Source organism: Anser brachyrhynchus, assembly GCF_964034855.1.
Source record: "Anser brachyrhynchus genome assembly, chromosome: 1".
Classification (NCBI taxonomy): domain Eukaryota; kingdom Metazoa; phylum Chordata; class Aves; order Anseriformes; family Anatidae; genus Anser; species Anser brachyrhynchus.
In genome coordinates, this window is record NC_137694.1 from 87,588,829 (window position 1) to 87,616,670 (window position 27,842).

The 27,842-nt window shown below is 39.0% G+C and overlaps 1 protein-coding gene and 1 long non-coding RNA gene across 23 annotated transcripts in view; one reads left to right on the top strand and one right to left on the bottom strand.

Moving 5' to 3' along the window:
* HTR1F (5-hydroxytryptamine receptor 1F) overlaps positions 1–27,842 on the top strand; it is a 120,729-nt gene that overhangs the window by 11,554 nt on the left and 81,333 nt on the right. The gene's annotated exons all lie outside the window — the stretch shown is intronic.
* Positions 1–27,842, bottom strand: part of LOC308180711 — a 39,301-nt gene that overhangs the window by 7,766 nt on the left and 3,693 nt on the right. For 2 of the 14 annotated variants that reach the window (XR_013941150.1, XR_013941153.1), the window contains exons 2-5: positions 21,283–21,377; positions 13,497–14,185; positions 2,036–12,782; positions 839–993 (exon numbers count right to left, since the gene is read on the bottom strand). This is a non-coding gene — a long non-coding RNA (uncharacterized lncRNA). Of the gene's footprint in view, positions 1–838; positions 994–2,035; positions 12,783–13,496; positions 20,147–21,282; positions 21,378–24,985; positions 27,773–27,842 lie in introns of those variants that run through there. The other 12 variants (XR_013941151.1, XR_013941154.1, XR_013941157.1 and 9 more) reach the window with 11 other exon arrangements.

The following is a 27,842-nucleotide window of genomic DNA, read 5'->3' on the forward strand; positions in this document are numbered from 1 at the left end:
TCCATTATTAAACTAGAGCACGTCCCAGCCCATGGCAGTGGGGATCTGTAGGGCTAGATGGTGAAACAAGGACATTACTTAGTTTTAGTTTAATCATATATAAATACAACTTGTTTTTTTTAGACTTCTGCTTTGCCAAGAATTCAAAGACTAGCCTTGTGGTTAAAACTATTAGGTCTGTGTGTTTGTGAGGGGGACTTAAAGAGAGATCACATGAAGCATAGAAGACTCAGAACAGAAGTAAAACCACTGAAGCTGCCTGGGTTTGGTCATAGGCTTTAACCACAGGCAGGATCGAACGATGCTAGGGCAGCAGACTACAACAGACAGGGACCTTCTTTGCTCACAATGATGTTCTGTTAAATCAGAGCTGCTGCAATGAGCCAGAGCACACACAATCAAGGTGAGCAGCTGCTCGAAAGAGAAGACATCTCCAGGAACTGCAAATCCAAAACATTAGGGCTCTGCCTGAATCATCCCCTCTGTTTGAACCATTTCCACAGTGGGAGCAGCCTAGACTGTCGCCCCTGTGGCAGCAGAATTCATTTCTGCCTTCTTTGCTGAGAAGATTTGACCTGGCTGAGTTAATTCTTTTCAGTTTCTCCCACTTTTTCAGCACAAGTAATAAGTGATTGCATGAAGCATGGTAACAGCAAGTAGCTATATGGCAGTACTACTCTGTGAATGCAGCTCCATGGTGTGTCAAGTCTTAAGCTTCACGAGGAAAAAACGTTTACTTTTATTTCTTAGGTAAAATAGCTGGGCCATTTTGTAGTGCACAGTACTAGGATTTTGACAGGGTACAAAGAGAGCTTAGCTTTTGATTTAATCATCCTACCTCAAGCCTGGAGACTTTTTTTCAAAAAAAGGCAGGCTTCCGTTTTGCAGAAATAAATCATGTAGTCTCAGCTGAGCCTCCCAAAGGAAGAACATGTCTCAGCCCAAGCAGCCTCCCTGGTTTCAGTGTCCATGCGGCAGTACCAGGAGCCCATTCTGTAATGGAGAAAATAACAGAATTTTGGGTACATGTACATATACTTCTCAGACATGAGGATATTTCTCTTTACAGAACCAAATTATTTCTGATAAATAACACATTACACTGAACGTTTTAATAAAGGTATTTTTAAGGGTCTTTTTTTACAGCTTTTATAATGTTTTTGCTCAGCATCAATACATCTGCTCTTTTGCATTGCCTACTCTGTTGCTAGTGCATCCCACTGTCATCCTTCCCACGGGAGGTCTTTTCAGCTTTTGGACCATCATATCTGCTTACATTAAGGTTGATAATTGGAGCAAAAACTTGTGGAAGTCTGGGCATCATGATGAAAATTATGCCCTGTAACTCTGTGATTTATTTCATATACTGAAGGAAGCTTAAGTTATTTAAGAATCTCCAGGCTTATTTACTGATACTTTGTATTTTAAAGACATATTTATGTTAGGTGAAAAGGTGAAGTTCTGCTAAATTAAGCAAAAAGTCAAAGCAAAACAAAACAAACAACCACAAACCATTTCTAAAATAAGACATTCAAATGCCTTACATTAAACTACAGAATACAAATGTTGGTTGTTGTTGGGTGTTTTGTTGTTGTTGTTGTTGTTGTTTTCTGTTGTTTTTTTTGTTTGTTTTCTGGTCTTTTTTCTGCTGATAGCACTTGAGCAGAAATAGAAAAAATTCAGGTATTCTGAAAATCAAAGAAATAGCTCTATGGAAGACTTACCTCTTAAATGCTTTGTTATAGAACGCTGGAAAACTAGAGAAAATACATAAAATACAGTTAAACTAAGAATGGAAAGAAAATGATGCCAAGTGGGAAGGGAATTTGTCGCCTTGTTCTCTTTTTGGAGAATGGGTGCAAACTTGCAATGAAGTCAAGATTCATGCAGGAAACATGAGCCCTCTCACAACTCTACTGTATTTTCTTCATGGCAGTTCTGAATTTATCTCTGGCATTTAAAGGTATATTGTACTGTTGTGGAGAGCTTTTCAGAGCTTTTTTTTTTTTTCAGAAGGAAAGTTGGTTTTGATTACCTTGTGTCTGTCATGGATGTATCACAAACTTCCCAGCATCTTCCTACTCTGACACTAAGATTTATATTCTCCATTGAACAGTTTAAATAATATATAAAGTTGCAGCATAAAAAAAGTCCAGCATCCATGATACATTTAGGGAGAGCACTCTTGTTCCCCATACTGTTTTCAGCAACTTAGTGATCTCTGTACTGCTCTGTGAACATAGAAGTTTAAAAAAAAAAAAAAAAAGAAATGTTTACCCAGAGGTACCTGCATTCATGTTCTGAAGAACTAACATTGAAGAACAACTGTAACCGATGAAGCTGAGGAAATGATATTTGTGGTGAACCATGTATTTGCTGAAACACTGCAATTTAAATTGGTAAAATTGTTTCTGAATACATCCAAGTAGATTTACCAGCAAAAAAATAAATAAAATAAAAACTTTGGAAAAAAAAAATTGAGCACAGAGATGCTTTTTTTTTTCTAAGTTTTGATACAGCAAATAAGTTAAGAGAGTTACAAAAGAAAGGCAGTATTTCTGTTTTCCTAATAATTCAGCAATTGGAGAGCACATTTCAGGTGCAGCTTCTAGCTCTTTTGGGGAGTCTCTTCTTGCAGCCTCCAGTAGAAAGCTCTATCCTCATGTACAGCAGAGGAGGACACTGCACTTTGGCTCTCCTGTTCTTGCTGTTCTCAGACTAGGAGCCATGCAACAGCATCAGGAATGGCTCTCTAAGCATCTTTCTAGGGCACTCTTTAAGGTTTGTGTGTCCTGGTTCAAAGGACATTTTTCCCCATGTAAGAAGAAGGATTGAAACTGGCTTTGGCTAGAAGCTGCAAGTGGAAAGGTGGAAGAAACCAGCACTGTGTGTTGTTAGGTGTGCAGACGCCCAAGCTTGGAGCTGTTTTACCTTTCCCCAGCACAGGCAAAGCTGACCTCCGCTGGGGTAAAAGTGAATAATAAAAGAAAATCAAGAGATGCAACATCCAATGTTTTTGTGTTTATGTCCAAATGAATAGGGAAACATATTTTTGGCAATTTGGAACAACAACCAAAAAGAAATCTAATACTAATTCTGCAGAAAATCCCATTAAATTAATCTTTCTCAGGACCTGTCTATGAAGACTATCTGATGCAACACATGAAAACCAGGGGAAAAACCATACACTACAATCTCAATGTCTGTGCCACAGCCATGTAAATCACTTGCAAGAACATCTTGCAAGTTATCTGCTGTGTTTGGACACATCCTGACACATGGATGGAGAAAGAGGAGAATCAGTCCTGATTCTCTTTGGCAAGTGCTTTCTGTTATGGACTAACACTGAGGTGCTGCTTTTCCATAAAGGACTGCTCTCACCTGTTTTTCACTGGTTGTATCATCATAGTTGTAAGATGAAAGAATGGCCATTCAGTTGTGTGTTTTTGGTTTTTTTTTGATTCAGAGAGAGTGGTAGACCGCTGTCTATGGTCAAAGCCAGGGATGATATGGTAGATCAGGAAGCTCATCTCTCATCTTCCCAAGTAATATGGCAATGACAGCGACTTCTCAGGAATGTGGTGAGGCTAAACTGGTGACCTCTACACAAACAGTTATCAGGACCACTGCAACATTAATATCAGCTTGTGGCAGCCAAAGGGGACTTTGTCTGGTGGTTTAGAAATTGCTCATCTCTATCTCAGTCAGAAAATTCATAAAAACAATCTTCTTGCAGAAATACTGGAGAAATATTGGAAGGGAAAAGAGAGAGAGAGAGAGAGAGAGAGATTTGGCCAGAATTTAGCTGGAAGAAAAAAAAAGGTTAAAATGGAATTAAAAAGCAGAAAGATGAGAAGTTATATAACATTTTTCTGACCCGGATGCAGCTATCTGCCAAAATCTAACTTCCAACACCTGCAAAAGAGGTTTGTAACCACGAAAGAGAATGAGGGAAAAAATACATCTTTTTTTTTTTTTAAATAAACTTGTAAGGCACCATACTGGAAGTGGCACAGGAATCTAGATAGTTCCATGCTGTTGCACTGAATTTCAAAGTTAAAGGTAGACTGGCAGAGAGATTTGTTGAAAATACATGTAGGCTGAAACACCATCTACGCAGGAAGGAACACTGTAAGCGTCAGGAGCTGATTTATTTCATCAGAACTGACTTCACTTATAAATGTGATTCTGACTTTTTCTGCCAATTCTTTTCATAAAAGCAATACATATTCTAGGTGTGACCAACTCTTGTGTATCCTTTTCCAAGTGAACTATTTTGCAATGTCATCATTTTGTGATGCCTTTTCTGCTAATCTAATGTGTAGCACACCTGTGACTAACTGATTTTTACTTTCATTTTTTATTGAGACAATACTGCGTAGACTTTTTTGGCAGTAACCTGACATAAAGCTTTGTCTGCTGAGCCCAAGCAAATTTACCTGCTGGAAATTCATTCATTTAATCTAGAGAGTCATGGATCATTTGATGAATGATAAAATTACATGGTCAGCCTGAAAAGTAAGACATTTATATATATATTTAAAAAAAAAAAAAAAAAAGGATTGCTCTTGTACAGCTCTAACTATGACTCACTGACCCAAGAACTCAAAGCATTGCAGGGATATTAAGAACATAAAACCAAATATTTTAATAAATTGAAATAATTAAAGAAGACAGGAAATACAGACTTGTTTGTCTCGTCTGAAACAGAAAGCCTTTCTGTGCTAATGAGAACAGATCATACCCCTCTCATTCCATTACAAATTTCTTGGACCAACACCTGTCAAGAAAATGTTATCACTAGATGCATTGCCTTTTAAAGAGTTGTAGGAATCAATGAATGTAAGGATCAAGAAGTACTGCTCTTGCCTTCAGTAAGAAAAACAGTTGGTGCCCTGTCTCCTTTCTTCAGATTCTCCTCTTTCTGCCTTCAACAGTCACCAACTCTGAAAGAGCTGAGCTGCAATAAAGAAATGCCCTGAAGGAATGGAGAGACCCTGTAGGCAGAACTGCTCTTCCCAGGGCACAGATACCTCCCCACCAGGGAAGAAAAAGTCTTCTATATTGAGGGTGGAGAAGGAGGAGGAAAATGAGAAAATTACACCCTTCTTCGTATCTTCTGCTCCTCCTAAAACCTACCCAAACAGTGAGAATCAGTGCTCCTCTGTAGTGAAGGAAGCTACACAGATCTGTCCTCACCACTCTCATTTGATGCCTCTAAGAGTGAGCAGTGTCACACCTAGCTTTTAGGCCAGAGCATCTACAAGAGAGCATCTCATTTGTTGCGGTAAACTGGCTTAGATTCAATTCAATTTAGATTGAAGTGATGATAATGTGCTGTAGGAAGGAACTAAGAAGGTAATTCAGAAGGTGTTTCTGCCTGTTGGAAGGTTATCCAGACAGTTACTTTTTACTATTTGTTTGCAATTTAAATTCCCAGTTACATCTAAGTAGTCAGTGAGCAGACCAGTTCAGATCTTTTTGGGTGTGTGTGCGCACATGTGCTTGTCTTTTTTTTTTTTTTAATGCCATTTTACATATATGACTAGAGGAATCAGTGGAATGTAGAAGAAGTGTCCCTATCAGAACCAGGTAAACACACAAACGAATCAATTGAAAAGATAAAAATATTCCCAGTGCAGTCTCTGCTTTTCAAGTTCTCCAGCATGATAACAAGGAGGCTGTAGCACAGACTGTGGCACCAGGCTCTACGTGGGAAGTGACGGTAAAAGCAAAACCTTATCTGAACAGGCTGTCCGACTGTTAACTTGCCAACTCTCAGGCACATGCACACAAGCCAGCACCACCATTTTATGCTCACTGCTGACTACAGCGCTGCTTGTGAGGAAGTTTTGAAGGCAGGAGTCTTGTCTAAGAGAACACTGATTGCATCAGACTGCCTGAGAAACTGCCTCCTTCCTTGCACCATGCTGAGGAAGCCAAGCTAACAGAGGTACGAAAGCTGCTTCTGCATCCTGCAAGAGGACAGCACAAGGGCTGTGAGGGATCTGCTGATTCTGAAATTTCCTCCTCTGCCTGGTAATGCTAAATGTTGTACAGCCCCCTTGCCTTGGAGAACATGCTCCACACCATCTGTGAGCGGGCTTCAGGCTGGTTCTTCCTCGACAAGATGGCAGGAGCCGGGCTGTATTGTGGGGCAGTGCCTGGTGGCTGCTCATCTAGAGCAGGGAAACAGAAATAACATTTTTGGGCCAGTGGAAATGTTAATGGATTGCAGAAGTTCAGCCTTTACAGAGCACTATTTGGGGACAAAGTACCTGGCTAAAAACTTCACAGAGACTTTAAAAGAATAAATCAAATGATGTAAGTCATTAAGAAACAATATCTTTTGTGCAATCAGAACTGCAATCTAGGCTGTTAGCAGCTAATTCAGAGCATTTCTAGACATGGCTTACAATTGCTGAAAGGGAAGGTAGCAAGCCACTTTTGTAGCCAAGCTTGTAATACAGTGTCTTGCACTGGGATACGCTGAAAGTCACTTCAAAAGCATTGGTGTAACGGTCAGTTCTGGGATATTTGATATGCTGTAGTGCAATCAAAAAGCATAAACAGGAATTACAGCTCGTCTGAGGAGGGAGGAAGGGCAGAGACCATATGAAAGAGCTTTATATGCTGTGGAGAGCCTGAGGCTGCCCCTTCCCACAGCACAGCACACAAGAGTCACCTCTAGTCTGTGGCACTGAGGGTTCCTTCTTCATTTCATCCTCTGCTGAAGCATGCATCTTTGGTCTCATCATTTATTCCCAGTGTCTCACTTCTCCCACCCATAAGGCAAGGTAAGGCACGTTCCATGTTTAACAAGGCAACAGGAAGAAAAATACGTAGACAAGTAAAAGGTACTTGAACTCTGCAATGACGGGCTACATGTATACTGCATGGACTGACAGATCTTCCTGCGACAAACTTCTCTGTGTCTTCTAGCTCAAGGTTACTCAGTTTGTGATCTTGGTACAAGAACATGCAAACTCACTCAAGCAAGCTCTAAACAAGGCATGTGGTTTTGGAGGCCTCCACATCTGAGATGTGTCCCTGACTTTACCTGTAGCCAGGCATAAGTATAAAGGATAAGAATTGGAGAAAGGCAATTCAGTTTTGCAGCTATTCCATCCCGGTAAGGTGACACGAGACATTCACAGTGGGTTCTGCAGACCCTTCCAAGGCTTCTGTCTTCCCCATATGCAGCAATGTCAACTGATTGCTGACTTTGAATACAGCTTTTCATCACAGAAATGTTGCCGGTTTAATTATAGGAGGCCCCGCACTGGTTAGAAGAGAGCATACAGAGCTTAGTATCGCAACTCCCAACAAGTTCTTTGAGCAGTGAACCTTTTGAAGCTTGCTTTTTTGTAGCTTTTGTTCCTACAACAGTTTTCAGTCCTTCTGTTTGCTCATACAGATTCTCTGATGTCTAATAATAGGTTGAACTCATGCTGTGGCCTTTCCATTAGCAGGGGCTTGCCTGGTATCTATTTGGCAGCATGTTTTCATGAAGCATATAGGAACTCTTGATCTCTCTGCATATGTAGTTAAAACCAGGCAATGACTTCTAAGGAACACATGGGGACTGACAGACAGCACGATCTTGTAAGGACCATTTCCCTAGGAAACTGGATTAAAAGACTGGTGGCTGGTTATGCAGCAGGCTAATTCAACCCTTCCTTTTCTGTCACCAAAGAACAGTGAGATTATTATATTTTTTTTAACCCAAGTTAATTAGCAGAATTTCAGTCTGGGGAAGATAACTCCCTAGATTTTATTGCATTATTAGGGTCTAGAAGAATGACAGCTTTATGTCCTTGTATAACTAGGAAAAAAAAATGATTTTAAGTGTCCTTTTTTATTTATTACTGGTGATTTGCTTTATCAGGGATTTCCACGGCATGGTGTCTCCTTTGAAATAATTTCAAAATCATTCTCTGTCTAAGACTGTTTCAAGCAACATCAGAGAAACCTCCCATAATCTGTTTTCCTACTGGAACTTTTATCTTTCTTGATTATCAGCTGTGTTCCCATGACAATTCCTGCACTCACACATCCCAGAATTAGCTCCTAACACGTTCCAGCCTGATGGTACATCAAGCCCACTCAGTGCTTTGGAAGCTACATGTACGCAGTAGGCTCTGAATGTGTGGGGAAAGAAAGGTCTCTAATGTGGGTATTAAGACTTACATATATGATTGAAAGATGGCAGAAAGGGTGGACAGAAGGGAGTGGAAGAAGTAAAAGATGCTCAGGTTTACACCCCCCCCCCCCAAAAAAAAAAAAAATCTGGGGGATAGGAAAACATCTATATAATAAGCATAGACCTTTGGTGAAACGGAACACATGCTTAAAAATGGCTTATCAACTTAACTTCAGTCAGATGGTAAGGCAAAAAGTGAATACATCTGTATTTTGAATTGATTTTCCTGCAGCTTTCCATCATTGAACTCTCAGTTTTCCTGGGAGCTTACATTTCTGTCGGGTGGCCAGGTGTCACTTCCACTTTAAATGTTGCTGCATAGCTGGATGCATTCCAGTTGTAGATCTAAATACCTTTTTCAAGACTGCAAGTCATCTTAGCCAAAACCTCAGCAAACTCTCGAAGAGATATGCTAAAAAAAAAAAAGGGTACTACTTGCCATAAAGGCACCATACATGATGCTATACATCCAGCAGGACCAGCAGCCAAGAGGGCAGCATCTGGATGCTCCACTACTGCAAGCTAAGTCAAGGACCACTGACAGAAAAGCTCAAGGCAGGCACTGGTTTGGCTCCTCCAGTGCTGTTGGTTTGCTAGGAATGCCACCATTGCTCTCCCACGACTTGTGGCCAGCTCTAATGTTTCTCAGCCAAGGCATGATGAATTCCAGCCAGCGCTCCTGGCAGATCTTTATGCCAGAAGCCCTGGCAAACCAAAACCACCAGCAGAACTTGTTCAGCTTTAATACAGCTACCTAGAGAGCTGCTGACTAACTTTTTTTCTGCCAGTAGTTAGAGTTCACAGATGAAAGCTGCTCTGCAGCTTCCTAAGTGTGTTTGCTCCCAGCTTGTTCTCAAGAAGCTCTCCAGACTGGAGAAGTAAAGCTCATCAAGTTGCCTCCATCTGAGAACAGCCTACCATCTCACCATCTGTCACAACAGCATTTTCTAACATTTTCTTCTGTCTCTTGGTACTTCTTACACCTTTCCAAAGTTTGCCCTCTGGTATTATCCAAATGGCACAGCAGTGTCAAGCCACAAGAAATGCACCTGGGAACACTTGCATTTATGGAATATCAGAAAGTCTCTTTACTCCCAAGTAATCACCCTACCTCATTCAGTATGATGGTACCTCAATGGTTAAAAAAAAAAGCTTATAATGCAAGCATAGTTACCAAGATAGCAGGCATAGGAGAAAATGCAATTGAGATAGCACTCTGCTTCACTGTTTGAACAATGCTCTGAGCTTTCAGCTGCCTTCAGCTTTTATAAGATATATTATCCAAAGAAAGTAATTTAAAGATGCACAGAGATTTTAAGGTATTCAGTTTGCTTTAATCACAGCCTCAGCACTATTAATGCTTTGATTTCAGAGAAGTTATTGCAGAAGTCTATTTTTGCTATGCAGTTTGTGCAAACCTTCAATAATATAAAATTTAAAGTAAAAATAATGCATTCAAGGGCAAGAGTGTCTTTGAGGGGTCACCTATATTAGTAATACTGTTCTCATTCTGACAGGATCTCTGCCACAATACTAATAAAAACATTACTGCCTATAGCACCAGCTCCCATCGCCATTTTAACGAGACCCTTTTTGTTCCTTGGTGGAAAACCTCACGATAGCATCTATCCATCTCCATAGGGACATAGTTGCACAAAGAGGTTCCTAGCTGTTTCTCCACCTCTCTCCAATTTCCCAACAGCCCTTCCACCAATTCAGAGTTGCACAGGCATCCTTCAAGTCCCTGTGCTGAACAAAGGGGTGGCCAACAGCCATGCCCTGCAGGTCTACAGGCTAAGCCCAGGAGGAAACCATGGGAAGTGGAGAGGGAAAAACATTGCATTATTGTTGCCATAGAGACAGGAACGAGCACAATAACTATTGTGTTGTGCTTTAAAGCTCCCTGGTCTCCAGTTTTAACTCCTTCCCCCAGCTCCACCACCACTTCTGCTCTGTCCCAGCAATATCGCACCACACCTGACAGATTTCTGGGTCAGGAACTGGAAATGGAGTGGCAGAATAAGAACACGAAGTCTGGTTAAGGACCAGGAAAAGAAAGTGTGGGAAGGCCTTGTAGAAAGAGGAGATAATAAAGTGTTATAAAACACAGGGACACACAGAAATGGGTTCTGGAGATGGTACGGAAACAGAAGATGGGAAATATTTTAGTACTGTACTGTTACCCTCTACCCTTCTTTAGAGGAGCTCTGCCCCTCATGGCAAGCAAAGCAACAGGCTGTACACCACTCGGCAGTATAAACTGGGACTGTCACTTTCCCTCCTGTATGAAACAGCCTCCCCTTTTTCTTCAGCACTGAGAGGAAAAAAAAAAAATCTTCTAGTAAGCAAATCACATTTTCTTGTGGAATGAATAACAAACATTTGTATGAATTTGATAGTTTTAAAGTTTCACATCCACACTGTTACTTTCAATTAAATGGTTGGACCATTTCTTATGGGTTCGATGTTCCAGTGCCCTAAAGCTTGTACTGTTTATTACGTTTGAGCTGTTGTTGACATAAATTCAATACCCTGCTGTAAAACCACCCATGCTCTAAATATGCAGAAACACTGGAAAAGCACTAAAAAAGAATAATAAAGATTCAGTTCTGAAAACTAGGGGGACAAGGAATTTCTGATCCTCTAGGCATCACAATTAACTACAGGTGCTGGAGGCAGCTTCGCTGGCTGTGTAAAGCATCTCCAAAGATCTTTTGCCTGCCAGAAATGGTGTCTCTTGCTGTCACAGCCATTGTGCAAAACGCAGCAAACAAGCCTTGCTCGGCTACATCCAGACCTGCATTATGCACCAGCCTTTCTTCTTTCAACCTTTCAAAACCACGCTCCCCTGCAACCACCGAAAGCACAGCTGAAATCTTACTTCACCTAGCTAGTGAAAGACATCATAAAGCAGCAATGCAGAGGATGAAATTTGCTTTCCAGGACAGCAGTGGCATGCCTGTCCAGCTCTGCCAGGGAGCAGGGCTCCAACCACAGGAAACGTGGGCTGTGAAAAGGGCCCAAAATTCAGCTGGGGGTATTCACACTTAGCCTTATTGTTGTACATCCTCATGCTGCCTCACACCCTTTCCTGAAAATGAATACTACTTTTCTGAACCCAGGGAGCTGAGCTACTGGAAATTCATTTGGTGCAGGTAGAATTCAACAAAATTATCTCCTTAGATTTCATCCTCCTCTGTGCAAACTGACAAAGCAACTGGGTCTTCACAAGCCACCTGGCTGTGTGATTGCAAATACAGACAGCAGCATCTCCATCATGAGGTTGTGAGGGATCTCACAGAATCACTTTTCCTCTCTGCTGGCTGACAACAGCTTGAAAATGGGAAAAGTTTGCAAAATACAGGTGAATAATACAACTGACTTTTAGCTTCTGCTACTCCCCAGTCCCAGCATTCCCAGAGTTTATTGTACAGTTTCAAATCAAGACTTGGGGAAGAGAAAAAGAAAACACCACCACAAATTGCTTTTTCACCTGTGACAAGAGAGAATACTATGAGGCTAACCTCTGGTGTTGTGCAGTGGTGTCAGACACACTGCTGCACAGATTTAAGCGAGTAGTGAGAAATGACCAACTTTGGCTGTTAGTTTCTGTGCAGAAGTTTTCAAACAAAACCATAATTTCTAATAACTTGTTCTCATAGGCAGGCCTTCAAAACAATGAAAATGAATGCTTTAAAAGTAAGGGGGAATCTTCACTCCTTTATTGATCTATACAGTATATTTTGTAGGAGCAAGAGAAAGAAGTCCAAAAGCAGAACAATGTTCAGTGGGGCTTTCAATTCCATCCTCACCATCTCATGCTTCCATCCCTCCTCCCTTCTCCAGACTTGCAAAAGAAAATACCTTCAGACCAAAAGTCCTATGCCTGTTACTTCTGTAGACATTCACTTGTCTTGCTGGTGAAGACCTATGCTTTTTAATACAGCATCAAATAGGAAACACCTTTCTGAGAAAATTTTAAACCAGACATGAAACAGACAGAAAAACTGTTCTTTCAAGCTCAGGAGGTTAAGGAAAAGTTCATGGCAAATCAACCCTTTAATTCCATCTCTCTTCTCCAGTCAGCAAAGCATCTGACTATCTTCTTATATGCTTATTATAAAAGGTTGTCTCAGTAGTAAATAAAGAATTTCAACACGAAGCACAACTGAGCTCTAGAATGACTAAAGTCTGAAAACATAGGAATCATGGAGGTGGGTGAGGACTGTTGCTAACAACCCCATTCCCTGAAAATCTTGTTTCATGAAATGTAATAAATAAAATTATGACAAATAACTACAATCTTCTAACTCTCAAAACAGCAGGATGGGGAGAAGCAGTGGGGTGTAGATTTTACTCACCTGCCAACAGTGCAGCATACAAAAATGCCATTGTGAAGTTCCAAAATCACAGTCAAGAGAATCACTCAGCAGTTGCCTAGCTGGGAAACAGATTTACCTGCTTAACCCTCTGGTGGTGCAGTAACTTTGAGTGCAGGTTGAAATCATCTGTATTTCTACTGCATTTTCCTGTTATGCTTCTGAAAGATGGGCCAATGAACTCCTTTATTTTGTGAACCCTAAAGAAAGACAAGAGATTATTAATATTATTTTTTCTGTTGTTCCCTAACCTTTATAGATTTCTGAGAATTTTATGTCTTTAGTGTGATTTACTTATCATTATCCCTGGATATTTTTTTATTTTATTTTATTTTATTTGTACCATAAGCAGAATAAAATGTCTGAATAACAGAGAACATTCTGTGCTTCTATTCGGGGGTCACTTCACAGATAAAACACTAATATGAATCCCTAGATTATTTAAACAGTTAATCTCACCAAAAGTTAATGGGACTTACATACATAAGCTAAAAAAATTTAAAAAATAAATAAATAAATAAATGTCACAGTAGGCTGGGACTATGTTGTGTTAGTCCAGATGTTGTTTGTATCCAGGTGGTCTCACTGAGATACGTTTGGTTTCCCTCTAACATCATGAATGGTACTTATCACTTCATCTAATTTTGTTCAGTGATGGCATTAGCTAGTTAGTACATCTTCTAGTGGTGGACTTGGCAGTGCTAGGTTAAAGGTTGGAGTAGATAGTCTTAGAGGTCTTTTCCAACCTAAATGATTCTGTGATTCTATGATCTTCATGGTGTGAATAAAATTAAGCCAGACATCTCAAGAACCTGGGCATCATCCGTATTAATAAAGCTGTATTTCACAAGGTTTCTTTTATACCTATTTTAAGCATGAGCACAATATGGTCAAAGTATGGGGAACTTTCACACCTTTAGCCAGGGCCAGTCTGGGCTATTTGCTGTGTTGTGAAATGGCTCAACTGGGTCACACAGATGGTCTGTTACATGCAAAACAATGCCTGGCTCCGTGGCTCTGAGTGACGTCTGAGTGAGAAACTGCAGAGCTTCTCAGGGTACTCCATCTCATCCACATTAGCTTTGTCCTGTAGGAAACACACTACTCCGGGTCCTTGGCTGTTGTTAAGAATCCAACCTGATGGTTAATAAAACTGTCTGTGGTGATGTAAAAAAACAAACAAACAAAAAAAAACAGCAGGGCTTGGAAACCAAGGCTGAGTGATATTAGCTCAAATCTTGAACAGAGTCATGTGACACCATCCAGTGGAGAGCTGCAAGATGGTAACGACTGCTTTGTGTCTTCCAAAGAGCACAAGGCACTTAGCAAAACGGTTGAAGCCTCTTGTACATAATGGCACATAGGGCATAAAGCTTTGCTGGCATCTATTCGCTGTCATGTTGCAGCAAGTGCTGCACTTTGATTGCAGTGTTTTTCAAGCCCATTTTTGTTTTCCTTTCCACTTGCCTTTGAAGCTTTGATCACAATGCCGTACAGCTAAAGACACCTGAGAAACAGATTGCTAGGCAACAGATGCTGCAAAGGACAGCTTCCTCTTCCTCAGTGCTGAGATGGCAAGAGACCTTGTGGTGCTCAAAGTTGCCTGTTGCAAAATATTCACAACAAAAATGGCTTAGTGTTATTCAGGCAATCAGGTGAAGCAAGAAATGACTTTTCAAATAGGAGTTAAACAGGAATAAGGAAAAGAAGCAGTTCAAAGAAATAAAAGAGAAACAAGATGGAAGGCTACAAAAGATAACATGAACTAAGGATGTGTTTTGAAAAGTGGGGGAATAGGGAGAGAATAAGAAAAAAATATCAAAACAGATACAAAGGAGATCTCAAAACCTGTATGACAGCATAAAATATATATGAGCTTAATTTACTGTCATTCTTATAAAAGTTTGTTTATTGTGGAAATTCTGTTTAGCATTCATTTTACACCACACTATCAAAAAATGTCTACCATGAGGAAACTAACCTTACTGTTGTCTTTTCCTTTAGAATTACCAAAGAAAGAACTTTATGTAATTTCTACACAGTCCATAAATGTTATCCATGGAGTAATAGAAAAGCTTATTTTTATCACCACTTGGGAGAGAATGCAGAAATATACATGACCAGCAACCCAAGTTACATAAATCTTTATAGAGGACAAATGGGTATTTCACCCAAAATATAATTTGGAGGCCAACATATACATGCAAGATGGGATACTTGACAATGCTAAGCAAGGAAAAGGTTGTGTCTGTCTTCTAAGAACTTCTTTCAAGATAGGAAAAGCAAGGGGCTAAAGTAACCTATCTGGAAGTACAGTATAGCACTGCATTTAGGAAGTGTGTTTTCCTTGTCTAAATACTAAATCACTATTTTAAATGTGTAAAGAGGCTTGCCCAGTAAGATGAGCAGCAGCAACACAAACATGCTAGGTATGCAGAACCAAGAAAGTACTGAGCAGCCACGAGAGCTGAGTGTTAGAGATGAAGAAATGCAGACATACAGTGAAAATTAGGCTTTGCAAGGGATATTAAAACAAACGGGAAAAACAGAGTTGCTATGCAGGAAAAAATGGAAGAGATTAAAGGTAATCTAGGTACAACAAAAAATTAAGTAAATACTCTGCCTCGTTTCAAATCAAAGGAGATGTTGAGCATGGAACAAAAGGCAGAATGGCTGACAGAAATCAGGTTAGGGGGATTGTTAAGGAGCTTATTTGGTCTTCTGAGACCAAATAATTTTCACAGCAGAATTCTGAAAGAACAAGACTTAAATGACTATATAATTGCAAAGAGGTTGCTGAAAGACTGTTTCAGCTTGCCAAAATAATGGCTGAGAGAAGGACAAGGGTTCTGTTCTGTCTGCAAATGTATCACTAAAGTAAAAACCAGAAAAGGGAAGGAAAAGGAAAAAAAAAAAAAAAGAAAACAGCTAAAGGGCAATTTTGACATGAGAGCAAACATCCTGAAGTTAGAAAAATGTTTCTACCTTCAAGGCAACGAAGTTTGGGAACAACCTTCCAAAGAGAGTAACTGGCACAAAACTAGTTAGAAATGGAGACTGATCACAGTCTGGAAAAAAAGGTTTAGTGACAAATTTGCCTGAGGCAGGTAGAAGAAAGAGTGTTTCGAGTCCTTTTTTCTATCAGTTTCTCTCTAATCAAGTCTCTGTGATTCCTCCATGATGTCCTAGATGTTTCACCGTGCCTGTTAGATAATATTCCAGCATGGAGTAGTAACAATCTTTTGTCACATTAATATTATCAATCAGCTTAACTACCTTCCATTTTGCATATGTCTCACTCCAGCAAAATATATGTGTATACACACTGACAACTCCCCACACGAGGTACACATTCTCTCACAAGACAGTTTTATTTTGGACAAACCAGCACAGTATGCACTTTTCCAGTTCTGCCAGTTTTTCCTTGAGCTGAGAGAGAATGGAGAAGCCATGCTCTGCCTTCTCTTACAACAGCTGAATTTTCTCTGTGGCTCAGCACTCATAATTGACTGCATCCATGCTGCCCAGAGCAGACACACGTTTAAGGAAAAGCAACCAAGGATTTCCCCTCAATCCATTACCTTAAAACTTCAGCAGAGTTTATTCAAAGGCTGTCAAAGCCAAAACGAACTATTGATACTATTGAAACATAAGAACAGAAAAGAAGGCCCAAGACTTTTCAGATTACTTCTATGCTTTTCAGGTTTGGAGTGAGTGGGATATTCCCTCAACAGGCTTAAGTAAACCTAAGTACATGTTTTGTTTGTGAATTGTTCAGACATTTAGATTTTTTTTTTTTTTTTTGCCACTGACACACCACCTTGGTAAATCCCTTTTTACATTTGCACCAATATACCTGTTTAAACCACATATTTCACAAACATAATCTAAGGTTTCATATTAAAAAAACCTTGCATCAGTCTAGGAGGAAAAGGATTCTGCAAACAGAGTAACGTTAAATAAATTTTTGGAAAATTGGATTGCAGTGCCAATTAGCCTGCAGTAGTCTGAAGGCAAAATTCCCCCATCCCCTACCAGCCAAGGTCACCGAAGCTGTTGCACACATGCTAACACAACCTTTTACTGCATATACATTTTTAAAATAATTATTTTGTATGCCAAGCTGTATCATCTTCTTTTAAGTTCATTTCCAGTGAGTAATGGATGGCTCTAAATCCAATTTAATCCATTTTTGCCATGCAATTTTCTGCAATGTCTACTATTTTCAGAGTATATTACATCTTCACTACTTCTGAATGTATCTTATTAAGTAGCAATTGCAAATATATGTATCATAAATTCCAGTTCCGTAATTCCTCCTTTTAGTCAAATCTAACTTCCTTCATTCTTGAAAGCACAGAAAAAAAACCCTACAGAACAAACATACATTTCAATTGGACTCCATATAACAGTCACTGAACAAAGACATTTCAGAGATAACCCGTATTTATTTGTTCCTAAAACCAATTCCCTTTTCTACTGACTTCTTTTAATGCATTTTGCCTTTACAAAAATGGATATATAGTTATGCAATTCAGTTTGATAACAGACTTTTTTTTAAAAAAACGTTGGAAATAAAATCTGCTAGCATTTTTTCTCATTCTCAGAATATCAGTTTGAGGTATTGAGCAGCATTTGAAAAAACTCTACAAACCTGAGTTAAAAAGAGAAACAAGAGAGCGGGGGATTCTGCAAAGCCCAGGAGCACCTGCTCCACTTCTTCCCTAGCTGAAATGTAAAAGGGCTCTGGAGGGATGCCAGGATGTTGTTATCCTTAGATCCCACATGCAGGAGGGGTTTGGGTGGTTTTGTTTGTTTGTTTTCACAGTCTCCATATGAAGTTCTTCCCGCTTATGTGAGACTAGTTATTCAAATGGGGAAAAGATTCAACTTTAAGAAAATTCTTACATTCATCTGATTAAAAAAAATCTTAAATCTGGCTACTTCACAGACACTAAGCCACTTATGTTAAAGCTGTTTTTTTGCACTTCTGCTCCACAGAAGGGACAGGCTGTTTGTCAACAGGTTTTACTACATTGCTTTTGAAGGGGTTCTGGACCTGAGCATCCCATTCTAACCAGGTTTTGCTCAATCACAATGCTCAGTCACAGCAGGAGAGCATGGTAGTACTTTTTCCTTCCATATAAATGATAGTTCTGCCTATAAAGTGGCCATAAAAGCAGCAGGCAGGAACTTTATAAATTCTTGTCTGTCAGTTATTCCCGTGTCAAGTATACATTATTTGCAAGTTAAACTCATTTTGTTTTCTGCAATCTGCCAGCTCTACAAACTCAAGCTGACAATCAAGCCAACTTCTTCTCACGCATAATTACCATTAACAAAGAATCCTCTGGCCAAATTGATTCACTGACACTTGGGCATTTTGTTTCCTGTCAACTTTTTTATTTTTTATTTTTTTTTTTTTTTTTTTAAGATAAACGAGAAAATATTGGATCTGGTTCACCGTCAGCACATCTCCTCTGCTGGGCTTGCACACCAAAGCAAGCAGTTAAAACACCAGCTTTAAAAGTAAGCTAGTAACTGTGACTTTGAATACACATAAATAACATAACTAGTAGGCAGCAATTTTATATTGGAGTGGGAGATGATAGAGAAAGTCTCTTTTCAGCACAACTTTTGAAGTACCTGGGACTTAGTGGTGCTGTCTTTCACTTGTATTTCACTCTGCCCTTTGCTGTATACTTGTAGCACCTTCACATTACTAAACTACATGAAAAAATATTTTCAGGGACAAAACTTTCCAGGGCTTGGGAAGAGAAAATTAGACCATTAATTCATTTTTGTCCTTTAATAAACAAAGCGTATTTTAGCGCCTACATTTCCAGCTTCAGAACAATTATCTTATGGTAAAGAATATTATGTCCAAACCAGCGGGCCAAGTGCCAAAGTTGATTTTAATTTGAAACAGGTTGGAAATCTCTGCCTGTCTCATATCAATATTCAAGTGCTTATCAACAGGAGCGAACTGATCCCCCCCCCTTTCTTTTTCATATGGAGTAACATATACTGGTATCTGTAATAATTACCTACTTTTATTGTAATGATATCAGTTTTTCATAATAATTATTATTATCATATTACACACCACTTGTCTAGAAGAAAGGAAACACCTGTAAATGTAAATTCTCCTTTGATGAAAGACCACTAGGTGACATGTAATGTCTGCAAGACATCGTTGTTGTACCCACTCACATCCAGAAGTCAGCCAATCTTTCATGCCTAAGTGATTACTCTCAGTGGCAGATGAAACTGCCTTACCTACTTCTCCAGATGCATTAATTTTTCAGCTTATTGCATTTTTGCAGAAAGGAGGATCAAAGTAAAGATGGTGATAAATATCTCTAACTCTATCCAAATAAATATCTTCAAACATAAAGATGAAGTGCTTTAAACATGTTTGCACAAAGATTCTCTCAGTACCATATCAATCTGCAAGAAATGATATACGTACTACTGTCAACACTGTGGAACTTCATGAATGTACTTTAAGATGAAATTGTCAGTTAATACCAAATAATCCTAACATTTGCTAACATAGCCAACAAAAGATGGTTTAAAGCAGACAGATTGTTATTTACAGCTGCACCAGATGGGACAATTTGAAAAATGTTTAGCTGTTCTTTAGTTAACATTTAAAATATATCCCTCAACATCCTTGAATATTTTTAAATTGGGGAGATTTTATTTTTGAGTAATATTTATCTGCAAATATTTTTATGTTCCTGCTGTCATGTACAATTATACATGCCTGTAAATAAAAGACAAATTGCCTACAGAAAACTACCACTGGAGCTTACACAGCAGAAACATTAAATATTAATAAATGAATACATCAATTTTTAGTACAGAGAGACTGAACTTTGTGGGAAAATTGTATGTTATTTATTGTAATATATTATTTGAATGGAACGTTTATACTGCAGTATACATTCAGGGGGGGATTAGTGCCATCTGTGTGTCTAGTTCTCAGATAAATGATCAATAACAAAACCTTTAAGGAAGGGACCTTGAGGTGGTCGTGTTTTGATTCAATTATTTTCAAATGTCTTTAGATTCTCCAAATCCACTGCAGGTCTTTGCAGTTTTCTTCCACCTTTCTGCAACATTCTCTAAGAAGTATAAAATTACTTTAACAACTAAAATGCTGAGGAGTGGCACAAGGACACAGGAGCTGCTGAGGTGGTGCTAGGACTGCCCCAAGCACAGGGACCATACCCAGAGCAAGCTGCATCCCTCATGTCTAACCCCATGAAAATAAAGACTGAACTCTCCTGTCCCATGGAAGGGTTTTCTCTGCTCCTCATAGCCAGCTCATCCCAGAAACAGGGTGAGAGAAAGCATTAGTTTCCAGAAGAAGCAGCAAGGAAAAGCAGCAGGGAGTCATCCAAACAGAAAGCATCAACGCACCACTCACCTAGAGTTTACCTCTTCTACCCTACCTCCAGTCCTGTCCTGACATCCCCTTGCTTGGCTGCCACTTATTTCACTGTGAAAAATCTTGTTTTTAAGTCCACTGCAATACAGTTCTCGGTGCTGTCTGAGCCTCACATATTCAAAGAAGAAGGTAAAGCACTTTTTGTTGTTGGATCCACATAACATATTAATAGTGTATCTAAATGCATAACTAAAGACCTAAAATTTTCACTTTGATGTACACCAGTACCTTACGGTTCTCTCATGGCATTGCATTAAATCATGAACTTCAGCACACTTATAGGACAGGATTTTCAAATTTCCCTTGGAGTTTTAAATACTAAACCACTCCTACACAAATTTCACAAGAACAGGCCTTTTAGATACAAGTCTAAGAAAACCAAGCAAGAACTTGATGTAACTTGTTTATCTGTACCAGGCAGTTTGGACATACTCACTATTTTATTAACTGTTAAATCATTTAGCCTGTGCGCTACTACTACTGTAATTAGTGTTTCCAGCTCATAACAAGATTCTTGCAAGGGAAAAAGCAATATCTTTATGCTTTTTGACCTCTGATTTATCAGAGGTGGAGCGTGGCACTGTTTCAACTATGGCTCCTCTAATTGTAATTTAGAGTATGTTTGCCCTAGTCTTCAATACAAAGAGAAATAAAACCGGGGCTAACATTTCAAATTTGCAACCAAAAGCGGTCATGGGATTTTAGGTTTTGTTTTAACATGGTGCTTAGAGAAGTAGTCTCTACCACCCTGGAAGGACGTGGAGTCAGAAACTGCAGTATACCAGCGGGAGGAATTTAAGATGAATAATTCTTTTGCTTTATTTTCCAAGTACGCTAGCTTTAATTTTAAGACCTTGGCACATCATACCAGACTACACAGTCTTTTGCAATAATAATTGTTTCAACTGCTAAATGGTAGTAATGCTAACATGCTGGATTAATATCCTAATGACTTCTGCTCTTCTGGTCCCTTTTTCACTCTTTAATAGATGAACAGGGAAAAGGGAGAATAGGGAACAGAAAGATGAAAAGCCCTCAGAGAGCTGGGTTTCTCTTGTTCTCATTTGAAAATTAAATTTTCAAGATGATAAAATAGTAGTCAACCCATGGCAGTTTCATATTTGGCACAGAGCTGTGAGTAAAGTGTGTAGCTCAGGAAAGGACTATATCCTCTTCATAAAGTTCCCACATGAGACATGGCCTAACTAAATAATGTAGATTTTGTATTTTAGTTTAACATATACCTTCAAAAAAGATGTGTCATCAAGGACATCTTGGTCATCAAGGACAGTCTTCCAGGACTCTGGTAACTACAGCAATACTCAGTAACTGAAGACTCCTGGAATAAATAAAGAGCCCATAAAAGACTTCATTTCTAACAGGTCTTGATTGTCATTAAGAGTTGCTGCTGTGCACAGGTCTGTTCTCTTTGGTCTGAGCTGTGAAGGTCTACTCAACCCCAACAGAGAATCTCAGATATTCAACTCCTGCAGTAGGCTTCAGTCAATATCCATGCCAATAATATGAGTCACCTAGCAACATCACTGCTGGGTGGGTTCTAGATTTAAGTACATTATAAAGGAATTGCCCCATTCCCACATTCTTACTGAGGATGTGCACATGCAGAACTGATTTTAGTAGGTGAGATTTTCCAAGTGGTACTGCTGATCCACTTTAGAGCACGCCAAATATTTGTTTTTATGAAGTTGTATCAATTGGCATCATTGTTTGGAGCAAGATTTTCATAGGTAACTTAGATATTTACATCTGAGCAGGTCATCCTATGTTCTCATTATAGCCAATGAAAAGAAAAAGCATAATTCCTCTCACCTCTTAAAAGTTTAATTTTCAGATACAAAACACTGCACCCTAGAAGGGCTACTGAATATAAATGGAAGGCAAAAAAAATAAATATTTAATAGATATCAGCATTGCACACATCTACATTTAACAAAATTAATCTCTTCCCTGGAATTTCTCACATCATATTGGTGAATTTAATATCATTAGAAGTAGAAACTACTACTTTTAAATGGGTGGATTAAAATAGTTTTAAAATCGTGGTCCTCCTGTATTACATCCAACTTGAAAGGTTGTGATAAGTTAACCAAGTAAAAGGACCCTTTACAGTAAAAATATTCTTGGTTACAGACTGAGTTTGCCTTGGACACTGAATACAGTATAGAGATCATTGCAGCTGATTTACAGAAGAGTTATCATAAAAAACTTTGAAAAACAATCAGAATTTAAAACTCATTTAATGGAAGGATAATATGAGAATCAAACACTACACTAAGCATAAAGGATGCCTGGCTGTGCATGGATCTGAAAAAACTTTTAATTGTACAATGTATTCTCTTCCAGGTGTAAAGATTGCTCATCCAGGCTGCTTTGTGTTTGTTTTTTGTTGGTGGTGGTGGTGGTTTGTTAAGCTTCTAGCCTATGAGATTAATTAGCTGTTCATCAACCAAGATGCACATATGACATACTGCAAGAAGATAATATTGCTGCTTTGATGGCTTTTATATACAGGGTTTCTGACATTTGATATTTGCTGAATCCCATCTCTTCATTGCTTAGTTTCCATGCTAATGAGCAAATAGTCTTTATTTACATTACTCCTTCAAAAAATCCTGCAAGAAATTCCTGCACAGCATTTCTTTTCAGTGCAAACATTTCATTCCAGTACTTCAAATATCAATTTTGTATGCAACAAGTTATTCTCTAGCTTTCTGTGAATTTGAATTCATAATGCTTAGGTAAAATTCTTTGGTTTTCAGATGAACTTTTCCTTACAAGGCTCTGTTTGCCTAGTACCCTTCGCTGTGCACCTCCTCCTACCATCAGTGCATCTACATGTACATGTCCCAGGGGCAGCAATGATGTTGTTTAGTTAGTGCTAGTTTTAATCAAAAGACTTTGCAACCATTGTCTTCAGAAATCACATGGGTAAGAGTTCAGAATACCATTGGTGTCTTTCACCACAGAAATACTGAGGAAAGTAGATGGCATAAAGGTTCTGAAGGAGCAAACAATTACGATTAGAGCTCACATCCCTGCATGTTCCAATTCTGTTTGAACCTCTTCTTTCTTTGGCAAGGCTCTTCTACAGAGATTTAAGTTAGATGTAACAATCCTTTTCTGAAGTAGTTTTAAATTTTATAGCTTCTGGTGTAGAATTTTGCTGCTTTCCTTTTGTGCATCTCACAAAGGAGAGACCATCACTTCCCCTGCTCCCCCCACACCCCTTCAGCATCCCTTGCAGTTTGATATTCCTTGGGTAAACTTTTGTGTTTAGTCTCTGCAAGCTTATCAGATGTAGATTTGAGGGAGGTGTGGATTGTAAACTTTTGTAATTTGTCAGTCTCACAGGAACAGAATAGTTGCTTTTGTTTGATTATAAATCTATTTTAAGCACTATTTGGGAAAAATTTCAAGTTTTTGCAGCTGTGTCATTTGTATATCTAGCTCCTTCTTCCTCCCAAATAAAAGATTATTTAAAAAATTAATATGCTAGTTATAGACAGGACATCAGAAATAACTACAAAACTGCAGTAAAATTGAGAGATCATACACTAGTAATGGCAACTTGGAGTGATTCTTTTAACAAGTGTCTTGGTTTTTCATGAGTGCCTACTCAAAACGAACACTATTGATCAATTAGCAACTACATGATAAGAATCCATTCATCTTATTCTGTACTATTTTTATATATTCAAATTTGTATTGGTTTTGTTTTTTGTACATTTTAGAGTATTTTATGAATCAACCAAAACTGGAAGTTAGAAGAAAAAAAACCTTAACTTTATGCTTGTCTGCATGAAAATCTGGATCAGCCTTCCAGACAGGACAGCTGGGACAAGTAACTCATACTGTTTTAAAACAGAGGTCATTCACATTATATAGGGATTTATACACCTAAGAATTTCTGCAGACAGAAAATTAAATCTATTCTACAGATCCTTGAATGGTGCAATAGAACAGCCAACAAAATTCACATGCATGACACTAATACTGTATTAAGCCTCAGCACTGGTATTTCTTTTGGTTACCTGCCAAGAGTAAGAGAGGAGTTCTTTTTACCTATGACACGTCCTTTCTGAGTTTTCCCTTCTCCTTCCTCTGAATCCTGAGATTAAATCTGCAGTGCCTTTCAGTATTCAGCTTTTTTGCCCCAATTTGGTCTCATCAACTAGCTACAGCTAGAGACAGACTGCAAGGAGCATGAGCCAGTTTACCTACCAACACAGCTCCCAGGGTTAGGGCAGGAATTCCTCTACAGATCCCTCAAGCTAAGACAAACCACTTCAGCCCAAGCAAAAAAGCAAAAGATGAGCCAACATAAAAACAGTCTCTTACCTTTAGCATAAGGCATAATTTTAGGACTTCTGTGCATTTTGCGCATCAAGTTACCTACTATTGCAATCACTTAGCACACACAATACTCTTATTTGTTCCTGGCTTCTGTTACTTTGTCACATATGGCCCAGGTTTGTAACAGCATTGTCAAACAATTTGTTCCTGGACTGCTTGCAAACACGCAAAGTAGATGTTTTGCAGACCTTCTGAATCAGACACCTGTGGTCAAATAGCCTGTGCATGCAGGAGGCTAGTATAAGCCTTCCAAACCACTAATAGCACTTAAAATAAATTTCATTCTGTAAAACACATAATTGTAGATGTGGAACGTATGTTTATGCAAGTGCTCTGAAGCAGCAGTTTGAGTTCTTCTCAGGTTGATTGTATTTACCCTAGGCAGAAGCATTTTTCAAGCTGTTTGAAATAATTGGCAGCAAGCCCCATAAGAGTTACTCTAAGAATTAGATTGCTAAAACACAGTAAAATGCCCAAACTGATTTCCTAATAGCCTTCCAGCCAGCAGCCTAATTTTAACACCTCCCCTTGACCAGCAGCAATGACTGACAATGTGTAACTCTGGAGACTTGCCTCTTTCCACTCATAAAGACATATATAATTGTACATAGATAGCCTGGAGCATTTCTTCCTCCCCACTGAAAAGTAGCATACTGGCCTTAGCTTTTCCAGCTGGTTCATTCAGAAAACTTCCCCTTCCCCATCTAGCCCCCAAAAACCACCTGGTCCTAGCCAATTTCCCGTCCTCCCCTCCCAGCCAATTCCATCACCTGTCTCTGTACTTGCCCACCACAAAACAGGGACCAAACTGCTCCAGCTGAGCTTGGTCTACCCCATCATGCTCCTTACCTAAGCCAATCACCCAGAGCAGGAAGAAAGGCATTCAGCATACATTATTGTGACACCATTAATCATTACAATTGCTTTTAGTGAACAAAACACGCTGCAGAAACAGTATGCAGTAATGCTATTATCGTTTGTTTCATCTGCAGTGACAAGGCAGTATGACCTAACTGCAGCTTTCCTGTAGTTCATTTATTGTAGATATCACAGCTGCGATTTTGAAGAAGAGCCTTGGTAGTTTGAACATGCTGCTGACAAAAATAATATGTGAATTGTGACTTTAGTGTCCTAGCCAGCTTTTAAGATGAATTTATCCTCTGGTTATGTTTACTGAGATCTAAAATGTCTGCTTTTAATTTTATGTAATTGCAATACACATTGAAAGAGAAAGGGAAACTTCGGGGAATGTATGCAGGTGGATTCCTTCTCCAAATAGGACCAGACCACAAATGAAACAACCCTACTGTATAAATAAGCAGTGAATTCTTCATAAGAGAATATTTAGTATAGTGACTGAAAGGAAACTGGAGAGAAAAAAAAAAAAGAAAAAACTTCTATAACACTCATCTAATAATGGCTTTTCATTAAAATTGTGATGTCTTCTAGCCATTCATTACTTCTGAAATGATTTAAAACATATGGTGTAAGTTGCAGGTGTAGGAGTTACAATTCAAGTTATCAAGGAAAACAATATACAGACAGATACAAACAAATCACAACAAAAGAAAATGGCCTATTTCATCATTTACACAGGGCTGCTTTACATTGTTTTCTCATAAATACTAGCTCCTGTAACAACAGAAATTAGTTTCCCTCATAGAACAGTATTTTTAGAGGCAATCATATACCAATTAGTATTAATCAAGATCATAAAAAATAATTTAAAAAAACATACAGAAAGCAACTCTCTAGAGCGAGAAATGGTGTAACATCAGTTCTACAAAGCATCTGTTTGCTTAATGGGTCGAATCACTGTCATGTCTGAGCTCCTCAAAACCATCCTGCCAGATAGGAAGGTACCAGGATCCACACACACAGTCTCTTGTAAACTGGCAAATGGGATAGAAGTAACAAAAGGGCCCATTCAATGCACCTCACTTATTTGTGTTCTTTTTCAATGGAGTTGGACATTGAACTATCTAATACTTTACACACAAAAGCAGCCATGCCCCAAGGACAGCAGATGTCTTTAAATACTGAGCAGTACATGTTTTCATGCTGTCCGAGAGCAGGATGAGGTCTGTGAGGAAGAAATTTTAAAATACTGCTTTTTAATACTTCATTGGTGGTGAGACAGTTTCACTGCCCACTTTCATGTCTCCAGATTGTGCTGCTATAAAGCCCAATGCTTACATGGACTCATACACTCAACCCGTTTTTTCAGACTTCATAAGACTTTAACAATGAAGTCCAAAACACTGGTTTTAAGCAAAGTGCTGCAAAGATTTGGATCATGTTACCTAAGAGATCTTCTTTTATCATATGTTGCTGATCACTTTTGACTTCAGATCCCAAAATGTCTTCAAGCTAAAGACTAAGAGGGAAGTTGTGAGCTAAGCATATCCAGTGATGGACCCTTCAGATCTGAGTTTTGAGTTGTGCTTTCTCCTTTAAAGGGCCACATCCTGGAGATCTGTTTGGAACCTGCACAATCAAGTGTGTCCTTGGTGCACTGTCACCAGAAAAAAAAAAGGGGGGGGGGGGGGATTCCTATTAGGGAAACTCAAGTCACCAGCAGCCCTGGAGCTAACATCCAGCAAGTAATACCCAGTTAAAAATATACCATAAGCTGATAACAAATGTCATAGCTCTTGGCCCAGGCAGCCAAACTGCTTAAAAAGAGGTCACAGAATGTGCTGATGCACTCAGCGACCTGACAGCAAATCTAACCCTGCCCTGGATAGAAAGGCTGGTCAGAGAGAGCAAGGTGCAGGAGATTATCAGTTCTTGTATACGCGTATATTGGAATGGAGTGAGAAGATGAATCTGTTTATTCAGAGAACAGAGAGATTATCAAGGAGAGTTGAACAGCATTTGTGGGGGGGTGGGGGGGGGGAGATCTAATTATGAAAAAAATAAAAACAAGGAAAGGGAAGTAAAAAGATTCTAGCATCAAAAACACTAATTTGTTGGAAGAGGAATATCAGTCAGCAGGTTGGACTGCACACTGGGTGAGAAAGCAATGAGGAAGAGAAGTGGGAGGAATAATAAGAACAAAAAGCAGCAGCTAATGGGATAAGTTTTGTGAGAACAGGCCTAAAGAGTTAGAGATACGTATGCAAAAGTCCCTACCAGGCAGAGGTCTAATGGGGTGCGCTTAAGGGAGTGGGAGGTACACAGAAGCAAAATCTGACATTAAGTATTTACTCTGTCTATTGTCCAATGCTTTTACAGATATAACAGTATATAATTTCTTCTCATCAGACCCTGAACCCTTCACAGAAATTCAAGAAGGAACTTTTTAAAGTCATGATTTAAGTAAACACTCATAACATTAAAAGGCACCTCTTTAAAACAGATGTCACTATAGAGTTGTTGGGGGGGGGGGAGGGGGGTTGTTTTGTTTTGTTTTTTGTGCGTGTTTTTT